This window comes from Schistocerca serialis, unplaced genomic scaffold (assembly GCF_023864345.2).
Source record: "Schistocerca serialis cubense isolate TAMUIC-IGC-003099 unplaced genomic scaffold, iqSchSeri2.2 HiC_scaffold_1400, whole genome shotgun sequence".
NCBI lineage: Eukaryota > Metazoa > Arthropoda > Insecta > Orthoptera > Acrididae > Schistocerca > Schistocerca serialis.
This window is the reverse complement of record NW_026047626.1, coordinates 5,464,312-5,485,049: the sequence shown is the minus strand read 5'-3', so window position 1 is coordinate 5,485,049 and position 20,738 is coordinate 5,464,312. Positions and strand designations below refer to the sequence as shown.

The following is a 20,738-nucleotide window of genomic DNA, read 5'->3' as shown; positions in this document are numbered from 1 at the left end:
TGGAAACCCAGTTTTGTTGAATGGTTCACACGCTGACACATATTGATGTTCCAGGAATTAAATCTGCAGCAATCGGCGTAAGGGTTGCACCTCTACCTGGTTGAACGATTCTCTTCAGTCGTTTTATGTTCCGTTTTAGTAGGATCTTTTCCCTGCCGTAGCGATGACGGAGATTTGATGTTCTACCGGATTGCTGATATTCACGGTACACTTGTGAAGTGGTCGCACGGGAAAATCCCCATTTCATCGCTACCTCGGAGATGCTGTGTCCCATCGCTCGTGCGCCGACTGTAACACTACGTTCAAACTCACTGAAATCGTCATAATCTGCCATTGTAGCAGCAGTAACCGATCTAACAACTGCGCCAGACACTGGTTGTCTTATACTGCCGTTGCCGACCGCCACGCCGTAATCTACCTGTTTACATATCTCTGTATTTGAATATGCATATCACTTTCTTTGATCCTTCACTGTAGTTCTGTTTTATGCCGTCAGTTTCTTTCTCATAGCTGTTTGCTTGCATTCTCCAAATCATATCAATTTAACGGAGATAAAAAATACGCTTCCTTGAAATGGCAAAATTCACGATAAATATTATAGTGTGGAATATGTCAAATGAACAAATATACAACACATAGATTTTTATACGAAGAAAATGACTACATTCTGTCCATATATATATATATATATATATATATATATATATATATATATATATCCATGAATATATCCAAGAATTTCTCTATGATACACAAGGATCTGCTATGGAGATTACTCATATTCGTCACCTTTGCTCTTTGCTTTCTGACAAATATTTTGTTTCATTGGATAAAGTTCCAAAGAAATTTACAGCTCCAGATATCAATCCTTTCCATGCCAAAGTTAGATCATTCTTCCTTCTATTGTTAAACTTGTGAATAACTCAGTTACTCTCAAACTCAGATGGAGTATTGATAAAAAAATTCATACATGAATAAATATCGTGTGAGGCCATGGTTAATATTCCCTATGCTTAAAGAGATGCCTGTGGCATGTGCATATGTGTATTTAACAGATAATTCTCATTACTCTCCTTTGTGAAGTGAATACTATTTGTCTATGGGAGGAGTTAACCAAGAATATTATCCTACATTAAACAAGCAGATAAGCAACATATCTTAATTTTCTGACTTCAGTATCACGGAAGTTTACTGTTACTCGTATGGCAGATTAAGAGTGCATATCAAGAAATATAAACGTGTGGGAAATTGAAGAAAAATAATTTAGAAGCAAACTGTCTGAAAATATAGACTTCTAAACATAAGAACAGAGTTTTAATGAAAGTTTATTGGTTTTTAGTATAACTTTTCACTATTTGTAACACCTAATAGTTGTTGTAAGGGTTTTAAAAATGGAAAAATTAATAGTTTTAAAATATATTGTCTTAATGACATGCAGAAACGTAATGGAGGCCTGGTGATTAACATTCCATTACACTGTAAATCATTCAGAACCGCACACAAAGAATAAAACTTTAATCAAAGTGCATAATATTGGAGAAGGTTAAAAAACATGCAAATAAATTGAAACTCACTTTTTTCAATCGCTCTCTACACCATTATTATCTGTTGGCCAGCTGAATATTTCCTCATAAAATGTCTTACATTCACGTGTAATATACTGCTTCATCTACTGGAAGTCTTGCATTATTTTCTCTGCAACTGGAACTGTTCTTCAGGAATACGCAAATTCTGATGGTGGAGGAAGATATCCTCTCTTAGACGCTATGATCAATATTACTGTATCCTTTCACATATCTGTATCTGTCACAGAAGTAAACAAAGTGGAACAGAGTGCTGATTCCACAGTTATCTCTTTCAGTTCTACACTTGGTCCTTGTTTCCTCAGAAAAGTGTTTTTCTTATTGTGTTTCATCCATCTGCACATGAAGTCTTCAATTATGGATGCTTTGACTTCAGTTACCATTAAATTTGCCTACTTTTCTGTACTGTGAATAATGTACTTCATAATCTGATGGATAATTAAAATTCTGTCATAGCAACTAAGCCATTCGCAGATAATCCCAAAATCTCGGCCACAACTAGAAAGCTGTGCCCTCTCATAGGGTAATATTGTTGTAGTTTTGCAAACGACCAGAATCTGTAAGCGATAGCAAGAGACTGCACAGAGACTGGTTCCGGTTCTATTCAATACAGTTGTCACAAAACAACCTAACCTCTGTGATGCTTTTGACTACAGACTTTAGACAGCCAAACAGAAAAGAACAGACTTCACTAGGGGCTTTTCACCTTTTCCTTCCTGGTAAAAATAATATGCACTAAAATCCTCTTTTTCTATCATGAATGCAAAAAAACATTCACTGTAAGTGTTTTTAAATAAAAGACTTCCTGTTCTGGCACTTCCACCAAAGTGATTTTTGCATGTAATACAATGATAAGGATTATACATTCAGCTCCTTGTTTGTCCCACCTGACACTTTCTGCTTGAGATCTGAGTAAAATTTTCTACTTGTATGTTGATGTATCATCAATTCTGCAGTGGCTGTTCGGTTTGCTACATCACTGAGAAATGTTGTTCTAAGTTTTATCTGCAGCTCTTAATAGGCCTTTGGCATCCAAATCAGTAACTTGAATTGTTCCTAAAGAAGTTCCAGTAAAAGTCATAAGCTATTTTACTGTCATCTTCAAGAACAATTTCCACATCATTTTCACTTTTAAGTCTGCGCTAGGTAAGTAGTGTCATGACTTTCTCATAAGAGGAATGACTGGATGTATTCCTCATGAACAGAGCATTCGAGGCTATGTGTAACTCCCCTACCTCTCCTGTCATTTGGGGTTTTTCCATACAGCTTAAGTTGTCTTATTCTTCATACTTGTTTCTCACTACTGTAACGTTAAAAACCTCTTCATATAATAACCAACCAACTCATGATATAAAAAGTAGTAGAAAGTACATTGTAGAGTTTAACTTTTTTCTTGGCCATCTCTGTTTGGCCTCTTGAGGATCTATTAATCCTTAAAAACATATGTTTTTCTGCTTGTTATTAGAAATATTGTAAAAGTTTGTACAAATTTCTAAGCAGTTCTCCTCTCGAGCTACTTTGAAGCAATTCTTCTTACACCTGGATCAAGTAAATCAACTTGAATACAGAATAATGAAATGGATATCTATTACAGCTGTTTTCTTTCTTTTACTGATGATATTGGAGGTTATGTTTGTGATAATCGAACGTAATAACCCGTTTATTAAGTTTTAATTTTCGTGAGTGTAATTTTAGTACCCTTCAATGAAGCAGCTTTTATTTTGTTACTAATGTAACTGGAAGAAATTCTTCCTGTTTTTCCTTATTCTACTTACAATTTCATTATAACTTGCAATATCTGCATCACACAACATTTGTGACGTAATAAAATTTTATTAGTAACAAACAATTGCTACTCGCTCTTCAGCTGTTTCCATGCCCGTTTTTTTTTCTTTTTTCTTTTTTTTTAAGTTGGTGCCCGTTAGTGACTATAGCTCATTTAAAAATAATTATCAACTTCGTTTTCCTTTACTACCTAAACAATAGCACCACTGGTGTTCTTTTAAACACTAATGATAGACCTACCTCTGTAGGAACTAAGAAGTGGAAAACATTGGAACGGTACTAATGACTTACGCACAACTAAAAACGATTGATTCAAATGTTGGTGAACCAAAACCTTGTAGCAGGTCTGCTATATAGTTTTTCCATTTAAAATTTCGTTAATATCAACATATAAGAACCTAAAACTTTCTTCCCTGTTTATTATTTCTTAGTAGTACACTAGATTAACAGGAAGTGGTATATTTTCAACAGTGCTAAACTGGATGAGCTGTGTTTTTCAAAGTTTAAAGGTAGTCCAGTTGTGCAGACCAGTCACCAACTTTCACAAGACCATCCCTTATTATTTTCTCTACATATAATTCTTTGCTCAGCTTGTCAACAATGTTTGTATGATCTCCAAGCTGGACTATTTCTTCCTTCTGATCCAAATACAATTATTAAAACACACAGTAGTGTGCCAATATTCGAACCATGTAGAACTCTCATTGTCATATCTCTCCATGCATGGCTTCTCTCTTTGTATCAATCGAAGAGGCTAGGGTGATTATTGTTTCCTAAATAGGAGCTCAACAAGGCGTCTGTTTACTAATCCAGTACCATAAAATGTTATGATTCACACAATCAGACCTTTTTGACAAACCACAAAATCTCTTAATTGGTGATATATTTTATCATTTTAAGATAATTATTGTGGGTTCAGTAAATCTATCACGGTCACTCACAGTAGAGTGCTCTTTCTCAAATACAATCTGTGATTGGCCAAATCTCCCATTACCATACAGGTGTGTGACAACCAGGAAGTGAGTACATAACCTTCTCAAAACTTTTAGAGAATTGTATAAGGCATGACATAAAAGAGGATTATTGATATTTGTGGGGTAATCCTTCTCATAGAGCGGTCTAATAATGAGATATTTTAACCTCCACGGAAAAAACCCACAATTACTAATGCTTGCATAAGTGACTAAAAACATTATAGTGTCACATAATGTCTCCTTCCCGATTACTTCCCAACATCTACTAAGGCTGATAATGATACTGGGTCTTAAGGAAACCCAGGGACAGAAAATTCTCGTGTCCCAATAATTAGTATTGCTTGCTACTGGGCAACAAGTTTGGGGAAGGTGGGAATAGTTCTAAGTGAGAGAGTGTCTTTACTTATGATGTTAAAATTTCCTTATTACAAAAGGTGAGAGGTTTGAATAAGTATTGAAATTACAAACAGTATGAGTGTTTTACAGATTCTGACTGTATTCAGAAAACAGTATCGACCCCTGATATACCAGCTCTAAGGGAACTGTACCCACAAAGAGGACAAGTCTTTACACAGAGGCGGTGACTAAGTAGTACCGCTGCGTCTCCTTAAAATGGAACCAACAGTACTAACTGCGTTTGTCGTTGCACTATGTCTTAGGCCGGCTATGGATTCTTAATGACGGACAGGTGCCCCTCGCAAGGACTCTGTCCCTTCTTCCGCCTCTTACATCTCTCCTTATATGCATTTACATCACTTACACCTTATAATGTCACCACTATACACGACCTTCATCACCCTGGCACCTCTGGTCAGCGTTTTCCCCTGTACGCGTTTAGGAGCCTGTGATATTTTATGAAGCCTCCCTTCGAGGTCTGGCTGTTGTTGGGCCTAGGTGACCAGTACCTCCAGTCTCGTAACTTAGCGTGAGTTATGCTTCGCACTGAGAGGACTTTCCCTTTTCCCGTGGATACTACAAAATTTATTGCTGAGGACTACCTAGCAAACAAACTTCCCTGATCCACACTGAAGAGCCCAACAAACTGGTACACCTGCCTAATATCGTGTAGGGTCCCAGCGAGCACGCAGAAGCACCGCAACACGAGGTAGCATGGACTCGACTAATGTCTGATGTAGTGCTGGAGAGAACTGACGCAATAAATCCTACAGGGATGTCCATAAATCCGTTAGAGATCGAGGTGGCGTAAATGTCTTCTGAAGAGCACGTTGCAAGGCATCCCAGATATGCTCAATAATGTTCATGTCTGGGGAGTTTGGCGGCCAGCGGAAGTATTTATACTCGAAAGAATGTTCCCGGAGCCAGTCTATAGCAATGCTGGAACAGTCCCTAGTGTCGCATTGTCCTGCTGGAATTGCCCAAGTCCGTCGGAATGCACAATGGACATGAATGGATACAGGTGATCAGACAGGATGCTTACGTACGTGTCACTTGTGAAAATCGTATCTAGACGTACCAGAGGTTCCACATCACTCCAACTGCACACGCCCCACGCCATTACAGAGCCTACACGAGCTTGAACAGTTCTCTGCTGACATGCAGGGTCCATGCATTCATGAGGTTGTCTCCATACCCTTACACGTCCACCCGCTCGATACAATTTGAAACGAGAATGTCCGACCAGCCAACATCTTTCAAGTCATCAACAGTCCAATGTCTGTGTTGACAGGCCCAAGCGAGGTGTAACGCTTTGTGTCGTGCAGTCATCAAGGGTACACGAGTGGGCCTTCGGCTCCGAATGCCCAATCGATGATGTTTCGTTGAATGTTTCTTGCGATGACACTTCTTGATGGCCCAGCATTGATACCTGCAGCAATCTACATAAGGGTTGCACTTCTGCCATGTTGAACGATTCTTGTCAGTCGTCGTTGGTCGCGTTCTTGCAGAATCTTTTTCCGGCCCCAGCGATGTCGGAGATTTGATGTTTCACAGGATTCCTTATTTGCACGCTACACTCGTAAAATTGTAGTACGGAAAAATCCCCACTTCATCGCTACCTTGGAGAAGCTATGTCCCTTGGCTTGTGTACCGACTATAACACCACGTTGAAACTAACTTAAGTCTTGGTAACCTGGAACTGTAGCAGCAGTAACCGGTCCAACAACGGCGCCACATACTTGTTGTCTTACATAGGCTTTGTTCGCCGCAGCGCCGTATTCTGCCTGGTTACATATCTCTGTTTTTGAATACGCATACCTAAACTAGTTTCTTTGACGCTTCAGTATTCTGTCAATGGGTATTTGTCATAGGTGTTCTCTACAAAGGCTGTTCCTGTCTCTAGAAACCAAATAAATACGCTACTGCAAAATACATTTCAAACCTTTCGCTTGTACGCATTTATGTTCCACCAAACATGACCTACATAGCTGTAGAGGTGTGTAACCTCACATAAATCAGTTTGGCGTGCTGTTCTGTGTTTCTTTTTGTGCTACGTTTAGAGCTATTGCCTGCCGGAGAAGACCTACTTTTCCCTCTCAACCAATTTGATCAGTATCCTGCCAAGCGCAGAATGCCTGTATTTTCGTGTCAGGCAATTTGACCAGTATCCTATCTTCATAACGTCACAAATTTTATGAGAAAGCAATAAAGCAGAATAAAATAACATATCCTAGCACAGTAGTTCACAATGTTTATTAATGATCACGTAATTCGACATAAAGGAAATGTTTGGTTGTGAGGGACTAGATGTTCATGTGTATATCAGAGTGTGGCATAAGGGGGGGGGGGGGAGACTAGACTTTACACTAATTAGTTACTTACCAACGGCCTTGCTGCAGTCGTAACACTAGTCCCCCTCAGATCACATAAGTTAAGCGCTGTCGGGCTGGGCTAGCAGTTGGATGGGTGACCGTCCGGTCTGCCGAGCGCTGTTGGCAATTGGGGTGCACTCAGCGCTTGTGAGACGAAGTGGGGAGCTACTTGATTGAGAAGTAGCGGCTCCGGTCTCGGAAACTGACATACGGCTGGGTGAGCGGTGTGCTGACCACATACCCCTCCATATCCGCATCCAGTGACGCCTGTGGGCTGAAGACGACACGGCCACCGGTCGGTACCGTTGGGCCTTCACGTCCTGTTTGGGGGAGTTTCGTTATTTTAGTTACTTAGCTCATTCTCGAGGTGTTCGTTACATATATAATAGGCTTCCTCTGTGGCGCTGCACAGGTATCTTAGTTTTGCAACACGCACTCAGATGCAAATAATGTAGCTGCTACGTTTTCAAGTTCCAGCTTTTACAGTACAAACATTAACATGCCTTAGGTTTTGTTAATTATGAAGTGTAAATACAGCGTTTTGCTACAACTTAAGCAATAACTCGGTGAGAAAACTACGTCCTGACATAGATCGCGTTTTATACAAATTTACTCTCCGCACATTCTATAAATTATTCTTTCACGCCACGGGTAATCATCAGTGGACGAATAGGTAATCTTCTCTGGTGTGTGACAACAGATACGTCGTTGCAGAGTTTCAGCTATGAGCAGTTGGAATCTGTTTATGAAGGTAGTCGCTGGCAGGCATATGAAGAGCTTGGTCACGTTAACGTGTACTGATAACACTGGTCAACACTCATTTTCTTGCCAAGGATATTTGAGTGGCTTTAGGATGGGTTAGTGGTGCTGAGGACGAATATAGCAACCATTTATGCAGTTTGGCTCTAGTTTTTGAGATAATGCATGATTTATTCAAAAAATTAGAAAAAATTGCTAATACTGAACTCGAGCGCTACAAACTACAATGAAAAAAGAAAATAATCTTTATAAATAGCTTCTATGAAAACTTGATAGGCATTTGTCCACGTATAAAACATAATTGAAAAGTTTCTCTATAAGTATATCATTTTCCGTCCATGACGAACCGCTTCCAGCATGCTTTCCTTTTATAGGTCTCTTCAGAACAGTCACGTTGCAGATTCCAGCAATAATCTGCCATCATATGCCTGTCCCATCTTCCTTTATATCTTTCCTCTATTCCTTTCATATCTTGATGAAACCGCTCTCCTTGTTCCTCACTGAAATCACCTAGATTACGAGGAAATCGATCCAAGTGGCTGTGAAGGAAGTGCAATTTTATGCTCATGTTAGCTCCTAAGTTTTGAAAGTTAGTGAGCATGTTTTTGACCAGTTCCTCGTAATTGGGAGCTTTATGATTGCCCAAAAAACATTTTACAACAGCGACAAAACTGTTCCAGGCCGATGCTTCAGTGACAGTCATGACACTTGTAAAATTGGTATCGTTGATGAGCCTGCGAATTTGAGGACCATCAAATATTCCTGCCTTAAGTTTTTCACTACTGAGTCCAGGGAACGTATTGCAGATGTATGTGAAGCAATTACCATTTCTGTCTAAAGCTTTGGTGAATTGCTTCATTAGTCCTAACTTAATATGTAATGGTGGAAGAACAATCTTGTCCCTACTAACCAGAGGTTCATTAATGATGTTTGCTTCACCAACAGCCACATGTTCCCTTGGAGTCCATGTTTTCTGCTGCCAATGTTCGTGCTTTGCCCTACTATCCCACATGCAGATAAAACATGGGTGCTTTGTGTATCCACTTTGTTGTCCAAGCAAGAAGTTCACCATTTTCAAATCAACACAAATCAACCACTGGTGCTGCATATACTGAATTTTCTGCAGAACCATCTTGATGTTAGCATATGCTTCACAAAGTTTTGTTGAGTGGGCAATTGGAATAGATGCGTAACGATTGCCATTGTGTAGGAGAACACATTTTAAACTTCTAGTGGAACTGTCTATGAAGAGACGCCAGTCCTCTGGTCTATATTCCGGCAGCCCCAATTCATGTAAAAGTCCAGGTATATTGCTGCAATACACTATAACCTCTTCTTGGTTGAAGTATGGAAGAAGGTTTTCTTCTCTCGTCCGGTAAGCTGTTATTTTAACACTTGGATGAAGACAGTTCTTTTCCTTAAGCCTGGATGCTAAGAGTTCTGATGCTTGCTTTGAAAGATTGAGTTCTCGTATCAAGTCACTGAGCTCCTTCTGGTCGAACTGCTGGGGTTGTGTCTCACGTCCTTCGTATTCCGAACCACTACTTGTACATTCCTCGCCGTGCACATCGTCATCTGATGATGTTAGCGTGGGTAATGTTGTGAAGGTTGGTACAGGAACATCGTTGCTGTGCACCACCGGTCTTCTTGCTGACTCCAAATCGGGATATTCCCACTTTCGTTTTGTGAACCTATTAAAACCTTTCACATTAACAATACAAAAATAGCAATCATCTGTATGGTTCTTCTGCTCTCGCCATACCATAGGCACTCCAAAGTTTAAGCTTTTCCTTTTTCGTTTTGTCCACTGCCGTAAGCACTTCACACAGCATTTACAAACTTTATGGGGTGCCCACGCCTTGTCTTGATCTCCAAGTTTAATTCCGAAATATGCCAGATACGCTTCCTTCACAAAAGGAGTGATATTCTTCCTGTTCTTTTGAAGAACATATTCACCACAAATGTAGCAGAACTCATCTGGATGGTTCACGCAAAGATGCCGTGAAGAACTCATGTTTTCCTAAAACAAAATTGCACAAATACTGCATATTATGCAGAACTTTCTTGTATTTGCATGTCAATCACATCTAACCCACATCATTAATTGTTTTGTGTGAAATGAATACTCACCTCTTATTTGCTACGTCACGATGAAAAGGTTCTATCTCCTTGAAACTGCACTGCACATGTGTGTGACTTTCGACCATCGCCATTTTTATTGTTTACACTGAACGCTACCTATCGGCTGTTGCGGGGATTACCTCGGCCAACAAATGAATGTCGAGTACCGCCGAATTCAAATCTGCACAACCCTCAATATCTTCAACACATGCACCGCACAACAGGACTGAACACATGCTGACAGTGTGATGTTTGCATGATGTAATCCTCAACCACACAGATGCACTCCCTGAGCACAATTGTTTAATAAACATAGTACAATATCACTAATTAAAAAACAGGTAGCAAATACATTACACCATATATGGACCCTGCAGTCGATATTATCCACATGAAACTCTCATTTCCACAAATAACCTATATCTCAAAAACCGGAACCAATTTGGAAAAAGTACAAATATACTCGGAATGAGTATCATAACAATATCCCATTTTCGTTCAAACTTCCCTGGCAACGAAAAAAAAATTTTATTTTGTAGAGCTGTGTAATTAACGGAGGCTCGTATGGAAACAGTGAGAGGTAAAAGCTGATCAAGGAAGGTAAAATGGAAAGAAATGTATATATATCCTGTACCCAAAATACACACATCAAAAAATTTCTGCGTCACTCCGGTACCCAGAACTCCTGAAGATAGACGTTGACTGTGGTTATTGTAACACAGACACAGCCCCTTTGACTGTTCAGAGATGTCACTAAACTCGACAGAAGATGTAAACAACCACCCATGAGGATCTCGTGTTAGACGGAGGGGGTCTGACAGCCGTTCAGTTCCAGTCATTGCTCCAGGAAGGAGGCACACGGCTCGTGTTGTCTGTAGTTCAACCGTGCCTAGACGGTCAATACCGCGGATGGATCGCGTCCGCGTTCTTACTTTATGCCAGGAAGGGCTCTGAAGTGTCCAGGCGTCTCGGAGTGAACCAAGGTGATGTTGTTCGGGCATGGAGGAGATACAGAGAGACAGGAACTGTCGATGACATACCTCGCTCAGGCCGCCAAAGAGCTACTACTGCAGTGGATGACCGCTACGTATGGATTATGCATCGGAGGAACCCTGACAGTAACGCCACCATGTTGAATAATGCTTTTCGTGCAGCCACAGAACGTCGTGTTACGACTCAAACTGTGTGTAACAGGTTGCATGATGCGCAACTTCACTCCCGACGTCCATGCGAGGTCCATCCTTGCAACCAAGACCACTCTGTGGGGTCTACGCCGAATCGCCGTTGAGGAGCCGGATAATCTGGACCAACAGTGCCTTGATGAGCTTGTGGGAACTTTGGAACGTCAAATACAGGCATGCACCAATGCAAGGGGGCGTGCTACTGGGTATTAGTGGTACAACAATCTGGACGACGACCTCTGAAGGTCTCGCTGTATGGTGGTGTGACATGCAATGTGTACATCTCATGAGTAGTAAAAAGGGCGGAAATTACGTTTATGTTGATCTCTATTCCTATTTTCTGTACAGCTTCGCTAACTCTCGGGACCGAGGTGATGGAAAACATCTTTGGTGCGTGTATTAAGTCTGAGTATGAAAATACGGACAGTATTCATGACCCAATAGAGATCAATGATTTCAACCGTTTCTGCCGGCATTATTCTTCAGTGAATTCAGATATTTCCTGGTAGCCCTCTACCTACACTTTAGAATGTGAAAGAATTTTCGTTAAACACTTTTATTTTTAAAGAAAGATAAATCATGTTTTGTGTATTTTTTAATAATTACACGAGTCATAAACACATTTGATACTGCTTATTTCTAACAGTCATTTATTTTGTAATGTCATGAAACAATCAACAGTTCATCGCATGTGACTCCTGTAGCTCCTCCTCACAAAAGAAAGCTGGTTTTCCACCGTGAGTCCGCAGCTCGTGGTCGTGCGGTAGCGTTCTCGCTTCCCACGCCCGGATTTCAGGATTCGATTCCCGACGGGGTCAGGGATTTTCTCTGCCTCGTGATGACTGTGTGTTGTGTGCTGTCCTTAGGTTAGTTAGGTTTAAGTAGTTCTAAGTTCTAGGGGACTGATGACCATAGATGTTAAGTCCCATAGTGCTCAGAGCCATTTGAACCATTTTTTTTCCACCGTGAGGGTGTACACATTGTTACAAAACACGCCCCCTCCGCACCAACCCCCTCCCTTGTGACACTTGGTTCAGGGACAACCGATTTAAAATGTCCGCACTGCTCTTACTGTTTGCAAATCACTTAAATGTTGTAATCATTACTTCTGCACTGGCAGAAATTAGAAAACTTCAGGTTTTCTATCTGACCACTGGCATGTATAGTAATAATAGTAATAGCATGTAGGCTATTTGAAATTTTAGTAGCCATTACATTGTTAAATTGTGTTCTAGTACAAAATAGTTCATTTATCTGTTGCGAACTAAATAATGAAGTAATTTATGGTCAATTTTGGGAAATAACTACACCTCAGACATGGAATTTACATGAAATATTTGAGCATATACACTACTGGCCATTACAATTGCTACACCAAAAAGAACCATGGACCTTGCCGTTGGTGGGGAGGCTTGCGTGCCTCAGTGATACAGATAGCCGTACCGTAGGTGCAACCACAACGGAGGGGTATCTATTGAGAGGCCAGACAAACGTGTGGTTCCTGAAGAGGGGCAGCAGCCTTTTCAGTAGTTGCAAGGCCAACATTCTGGATGATTGACTGATCTGGCCTTGTAACAATAACCAAAACGGCCTTGCTGTGCTGGTACTGCGAACGGCTGAAAGCAAGAGGAAACTACAGCCGTAATTTTTCCCGAGGGCATGCAGCTTTACTGTATGATTACATGATGATGGCGTCCTCTTGGGTAAAATATTCCGGAGGTAAAATAGTCCCCCATTCGGATCTCCGGGCGGAGACTACTCAGTAGGATGTCGTTATCAGGAGAAAGAAAACTGGCGTTCTACGGATCGGAGAGGGGAATGTCAGATCCCTTAATCGGGCAGGTAGGTTAGAAAATTTAAAAAGGGAAATGGATAGGTTGAAGTTAGATATAGTGGGAATTAGTGAAGTTCGGTGGCAGGAGGAACAAGACTTCTGGTCAGGTGACTACAGGGTTATAAACACAAAATCAAATAGGGGTAATGCAGGAGTAGGTTTAATAATGAATAGGAAAATAGGAATGCGGGTAAGCTACTACAAACAGCATAGTGAACGCACTATTGTGGCCAAGATAGATACGAAGCCCACGCCTACTACAGTAGTACAAGTTTATATGCCAACTAGCTCTGCAGATGACGAAGAAATTGAAGAAATGTATGATGAAATAAAAGAAATTATTCAGATTGTGAAGGGAGACGAAAATTTAATAGTCATGGGTGACTGGAATTCGAGTGTAGGAAAAGGGAGAGAAGGAAACATAGTAGGTGAATATGGATTGGGGGACAGAAATGAAAGAGGAAGCCGCCTGGTCGAATTTTGCACAGAGCACAACATAATCATAACTAACACTTGGTTTAAGAATCATGAAAGAAGGTTGTATACATGGAAGAACCCTGGAGATACTAAAAGGTATCAGATAGATTATATAATGGTAAGACAGAGATTTAGGAACCAGGTTTTAAATTGTAAGACATTTCCAGGGGCAGATGTGGACTCTGACCACAATCTATTGGTTATGACCTGTAGATTAAAACTGAAGAAACTGCTAAAAGGTGGGAATTTAAGGAGATGGGACCTGGATAAACTAAAAGAACCAGAGGTTGTACAGAGATTCAGGGAGAGCATAAGGGAGCAATTGACAGGGAAATAAATACAGTAGAAGAAGAATGGGTAGCTTTGAGGGATGAAGTAGTGAAGGCAGCAGAGGATCAAGTAGGGAAAAAGACGAGGGCTAGTAGAAATCCTCGGGTAACAGAAGAAATATTGAATTTAATTGATGAAAGGAGAAAATATAAAAATGCAGTAAGTGAAACAGGCAAAAAGAAATACAAACGTCTCAAAAATGAGATCGACAGGAAGTGCAAAATGGCTAAGCAGGGATGGCTAGAGGACAAATGTAAGGATGTAGAGGCCTATCTCACTAGGGTAAGATAGATACCGCCTACAGGAAAATTAAAGAGACCTTTGGAGATAAGAGAACGACTTGTATGAATATCAAGAGCTCAAATGGAAACCCAGTTCTAAGCAAAGAAGGGAAAGCAGAAAGGTGGAAGGAGTATATAGAGGGCCTATACAAGGGCGATGTACTTGAGGACAATATTATGGAAATGGAAGAGGATGTAGATGAAGATGAAATGGGGGATATGATACTGCGTGAAGAGTTTGACAGAGCACTGAAAGACCTGAGTCGAAAGAAGGCCCCCGGAGTAGACAATATTCCATTGGAACTACTGACGGCCGTGGGAGAGCCAGTCCTGACAAAACTCTACCATCTGGTGAGCAAGATGTATGAAACAGGCGAAATACCCTCAGACTTCAAGAAGAATATAATAATTCCAATCCCAAAGAAAGCAGGTGTTGACAGATGTGAAAATTACCGAACTATCAGCTTAATAAGTCAGAGCTGCAAAATACTAACACGAATTCTTTACAGACGAATGGAAAAACTAGTAGAAGCCAACCTTGGGGAAGATCAGTTTGGATTCCGTAGAAACACTGGAACACGTGATGCAATACTGACCTTACGACTTATCTTAGAAGAACGATTAAGGAAAGGCAAACCTACGTTTCTAGCATTTGTAGACTTAGAGAAAGCTTTTGACAATGTTGACTGGAATACTCTCTTTCAAATTCTAAAGGTGGCAGGGGTAAAATACAAGGAGCGAAAGGCTATTTACAATTTGTACAGAAACCAGATGGCAGTTACAAGAGTCGAGGGACATGAAAGGGAAGCAGTGGTTGGGAAGGGAGTAAGACAGGGTTGTAGCCTCTCCCCGATGTTGTTCAATCTGTATATTGAGCAAGCAGTAAAGGAAACAAAAGAAAAATTCGGAGTAGGTATTAAAATTCATGGAGAAGAAATAAAAACTTTGAGGTTCGCCGATGACATTGTAATTCTGTCAGAGACAGCAAAGGACTTGGAAGAGCAGTTGAATGGAATTAACAGTGTCTTGAAAGGAGGATTTAAGATGTACATCAACAAAAGCAAAACAAGGATAATGGAATGTAGTCTAATTAAGTCAGGTGATGCTGAGGGAATTTGATTAGGAAATGAGGCACTTAAAGTAGTAAAGGAGTTTTGCTATTTGGGGAGCAAAATAACTGATGATGGTCGAAGTAGAGAGGATATAAAATGTAGGCTGGCAATGGCAAGGAAAGCGTTTCTGAAGAAGAGAAATTTGTTAACATCCAGTATTGATTTAAGTGTCAGGAAGTCATTTCAGAAAGTATTCGTATGGAGTGTAGCCATGTATGGAAGTGAAACATGGACGATAAATAGTTTGGACAAGAAGAGAATAGAAGCTTTCGAAATGTGGTGCTACAGAAGAATGCTGAAGATTAGATGGGTAGATCACATAACTAATGAGGAAGTATTGAATAGGATTGGGGAGAAGAGAAGTTTGTGGCACAACTTGACCAGAAGAAGGGATCGGTTGGTAGGACATGTTCTGAGGCATCAAGGGATCACCAATTTAGTATTGGAGGGCAGCGTGGAGGGTAAAAATCGTAGAGGGAGACCAAGAGATGAATACACTAAGCAGATTCAGAAGGATGTAGGCTGCAGTAGGTACTGGGAGATGAAAAAGCTTGCACAGGATAGAGTAGCATGGAGAGCTGCATCAAACCAGTCTCAGGACTGAAGACCACAACAACAACAACAACTGGTTATTAATTGGACCAATATATTACACCAGAACTGACATATGATTACATTTTCACGCAATTTGGGTGCATAGATCCAAGAGAAATCAGTGCCCAGAACAACCACCTCTGGCAGTAATAACGGCCTTGATATGCCTGGGCATTGAGTCAAACAGAGCTTGGATGACGTGTACAGGTACAGCTGCCCATGCTGCTTCAACACGATACCACAGTTCAAGAGTAGTGACTGGCGTATTGTGACGAGCCAGTTGCTCGGCCACCATTGACCAGACGTTTCAAATTGGTGAGAGAATGTGCTGGCCAGGTCGGCAGTCGAACAGTTTCCGTATCCAAAAAGGCCCGTACAGGACCTGCAATATGCGGTCGTGCATTATCCTGCTGAAATGTGGGGTTTCGCCGGGATCGAATGAAGGGTAGAGCCACGGGTTGTAACACATCTGAAATGTGTGTCCACTGTTCAAAGTGCCGTCAATGCCAACAAGAGGTGACCGAGACGTGTAACCAATGGCACCCCATACCATCACGCCGGGTGATACGCCAGTCTGGCGATGACGAATATACGCTTCCAATGTGCGTTCACAGCGATTTCACCAAACACGGATGCGACCATCGTGATGCTGTACACAGGACCTGGATTCATCCGAAAAAATTACGTTTTTCCATTCGTGCACCCAGGTTCGTCGTCGAGTACACTATCTCAGGCGCTCCTGTCTGTGATGCAGCGTCAAAGGTAACCGCAGCCACGGTCTCCGAGCTGATACTCCATGCTGCCTGAAACGTCGTCGAACTGTTCGTGCAGATGGTTGTTGTCTTGCAAACGTTCCCGCCGTTACAGCCGATGCGGATAAGATGCCTGTCATCTCGACTGCAAGTGATACGTGGCCGTTGGGATCCAGCACGGCGTTCCGTATTACCCTCCTGAACCCACCGATTCCATATTCTGCTAACGGTCACTGGATCTCGATGAACGCGAGCAGCAATGTCGCGATAGGATAAATCGCAATCGCGGTAGGCTACAATCCGACCTTTATCAAAGTCGGAAACGTGATGGTCCGCATATCTCCTCCTTACACGAATCATTACAACAACGTTTCACCAGGCAACGCGGGTCAATTGCTGTTTGTGTATGAGAAATCGGTTGGAAACTTCCCTCATGTCAGCGCGTTGTAGGTGTCGCCACCGGCGCCAACCTTGTGTGAATGCTCTGAAAAGCTAATCGTTTGCATATCACAGCGTCTTCTTCCTGTCGGTTAAATTTCGTGTCTGTAGCACGTCATATTCGTGGTGTAGCATTTTTAATGGTCAATAGTGTATGATTTTGTGTCTAAATTTTAGTGTCGTAGCCTCGTGGGTGAACAGTGTGAGTAAGAAGTTCTTCCCACATTCGGTTGCACAATCTTTAACTTCCACCACACCATGTCACGTGATAATGCTAGTGCTGTATTACAGTATTACGAAATAGTGATTATAGTAATGAACTTTAAAAAGTAATTTCCTGCTTTTTGCCGAAACATAAAAGAATCATTTTGTTTTGATCCCTGAGAAAATTCCTTTTGCATCTGAGTTTTTGAACCACTGTTGTGTGTGAAGGCTTTAGCCTAATCTTCAAAAATGGCCCTAAGCAGTATGGGACTTAGCATCTGAGGTCATCAATCCCCTAGAACTTAGAACTACTTAAACCTAACTAACCTAAGGACATCACATACATCCATGCCCGAGGCAGAATTCGAACCTGCGACCGTAGCGGTCGCGTAGTTCCGGACTGTTGCGCCTAGAACCGCACGGCCGCCACAGCCGGCTAGCGTAATCTACCTTGAAACATTTGATAATCATTCTTTTTAGGTTGACTGTGCTTCCAACTTCCTATTAATTCACCAGGACCAAATGAATGAATCAATTGGTAGTAAAAAGTCCAAGCAGTAATCAAAGCCAGATACAAACTTCAACATTAATATAAGCATACCTTACAATGTGACATGTAATGAGGAAATGTGACAACAGGCTACAGAAGACAGCAGTACAATAAAGAGGATGGAATGTCTTCTTATAATTATTTGTTTATTTTCCCATAGGAAACTGAGGCATAATTCGTCTGTTATGACTATGACCTCACGTAGGTTGATACCATCAAAGATATGTTATTTACGCGTGTTATGCTCGGCAATTTCGACTTTTATGATTCAATACGTAAACCCTCAAACTGCTCACTTTCAGTTTCACCCACGATGCTTTCCATGAGCTAGTTGGATCAGTGGTCTTCACTCCATTTTATTTGTTGGATGTAGCTAGCTGTTTGTTTCAAACTTCATTTCGGAGATGTTGCAGCAGAACGGACCCTCATAGTCCTCATAAATACACATCTTCATCATTTATGTGTTCTTTCGCGTGTGTGCCACTTATTGATGAAAATGTATATTTTCAACAACCCTATTGGTTCTTTATGCTGTGCCATTTGCAAAATGAAGTTCAAAACAAACAGATGGCTACATTTAGTAAACAAACCTTTCCCACCTGAAGATGAAGATGTAATCCATCAAAATGCGTCATGTGAGAAAATAAAAATGACTGGTGGAGATAGTTGTTTTAATTTATTTTTAGTATTATAAACAACAGCAGTTTCCAAGTCACAGTGCAACATAGACAACATATGATCTTGTCATGTTTGTAATCCAGTTTCGTGAATCATATTTCGCCTCATTAAGGCTTGCTTCCTTCATCTGAAAGCTATGTTACCATGTAGTATCAAGTAATTTTAATTTAAAAAGTGATCAAAGGTCTAAAAAAGTTATTTGCTATGATATTTTAAGTTGACCGTTGTGTATGGAAACTGCCAGTGTATGCCACTCAGGTCCGCAAAGTGACGATGAATGTGATACTTAATGGGCTAGAATGTGATGAAAACACAAATAAAGTTTATTATATTATTGCAGTCAATGAAAGTAAAATGATTGTACAACATTTTTAACAAGCAGATGCGGAATTATCAATATACGCCTTAATTCCTTATGAAACACGGTCTGTATCTTGAAGTAAGTTCCTTTACATACAAGTTAATAAATTTAAGTTTTCTTTTCTTTCCAGAACGCCTTGCAGCTGGTGCCCAAGGGCCTCTAGGTGAGTAGTTTCGGTTGAATACATATAACAAGACTATCATTCATTATTTTAAAAATGAGTTCGGTATTTAATGACATTATTTAGAGTTGCAATAAACAGAAGGTACCATACATGACGGAAAGTAGTCTTAGATTTAATAGATGGATTACAAATCACATATGACTTACTTTTGCTTGTTCTATGAGGTGTAAAGCAAAATGTAAGGCTCATAATCCTTCTCTGCCAATTACAGTGTCATAATGCCTCAATTTTACAGTCTTTAATACTGTTTTTTGTAGGATCTGTTTGGTATGATTCAGTAGGCTACTGATATTTATTATTCACAATAGGAGCATGAGGAACAAAATAACTGAAAAATTATTTATTTTTTAGTTGTGATTTCTCTTTCCTTTGTGCTTAAATAGTTTTTGTCCCACCTCCTTGTTCTCACCGAGCGAGGTGGCGCAGTGGTTAGCACACTGGACTCGTTCGGGAGGACGACGGTTCAATCCCACGTCCGGCCATCCTGATTTAGGTTTTCCGTGATTTCCCTAAATCACTCCAGGCAAATGCCGGGATGGTTCCTCTGAAAGGGTACGGCCGACTTCCTTCCCCTTCCTTCCCTAATCCGATGAGACCGATGACCACGCTGTCTGATCTCCTTCCCCAAGCAACCAACCAACCAACCTTGTTCTCATACTATACCACAGAAATTATATTTTAATATTCCTTCAAGAATATTCCTTCAAGCCCCCTAATGAACCATGGACCTAGCCATTGGTGGGGAGGCTGCGTGCCTCAGAGATACAGATAGCCATACCGTAGGTGCAACGACAATGGAGGGGTATCTGTTGAGAGGCCAGACAAACGTGTGGTCCCTGAAGAGCGGCAGCAGCCTCTTCAATAGTTTCAGGGGCAACGATCTGGATGATTGACTGATCTGGCCTTGTAACACTAACCAAAAAGGTCATGCTGTGCTGGTATTGCGAACAGCTGAAAGCAAGGGGAAACTACAGCCGTAATTTTTCCCAATAGCATGCAGCTTGACTGTATGGTTAAATGATGATGGCGTCCTCTTGGGTAAAATATTCCGGAGATAGAATAGTCCTTCATTAGGATCTCTGGGCGGGGAATGCTCAGGAGGACGTCGTTATCAAAGGAATGAAAACTAACGTTCTACAGATCGGAGTGTGGAATGTCAGTTCCCTTAATCGGGCAGGTAGGTTAGAAAATTTAAAAAGGGAAATGGATAGATCAAAGTTTGATATAGTGGGACTTAGTGAAGTTCGGTGGCAAGAGGAACAAGATTTCTGGTCAGAAGAATACACGGTTGTAAATACAAAATGAATTAGGGGTAACACAAGAGTAGGTTTAATAATGAATAAAAAAATAGGGTTGCGGGTAAGCTACTACAAACAGCATAGTGAACGCATTATAGTGGCCAAGATAGACACAAAGCCCATGCCTACTACAGTAGTACAAGTTTATATGCCAACTAGCTCTGCAGATGATGAAGAAATTGATGAAATGTATGACGAGATAAAGGAAATTATTGAGATAGTAAAGGGAGACGAAAATTTAATAGTCATGGATGACTGGAATTCGACAGTTGGAGAAGGACCAGAGGGAAACGTAGTAGGTGAATATGAAATGGGGGTACGGAATGAAAGAGGAAGCAACCTCGTTAAATTTTGCACAGGACGTAGCTTAATCATAGCTAACACTTGGTTCAAGGATCATGAAAGAAGGTTGTATACCTGGAAGAGGCCTGGAGATACTGGAAGGTTTCAGATACATTATATAATGCTAAGAGA

General features: G+C 40.9%; 1 protein-coding gene across 1 annotated transcript in view; it reads left to right on the top strand.

The window, feature by feature from the left end:
* The window catches only part of LOC126442674 (phosphatidylinositol phosphatase PTPRQ-like), a 402,005-nt gene that overhangs the window by 29,142 nt on the left and 352,125 nt on the right, over positions 1–20,738 (top strand). The window contains exon 2 of the mRNA XM_050090726.1: positions 18,913–18,945. The gene's annotated coding sequence lies outside the window, so the exon portion shown is untranslated. The remainder of the gene's footprint in view (positions 1–18,912; positions 18,946–20,738) is intronic.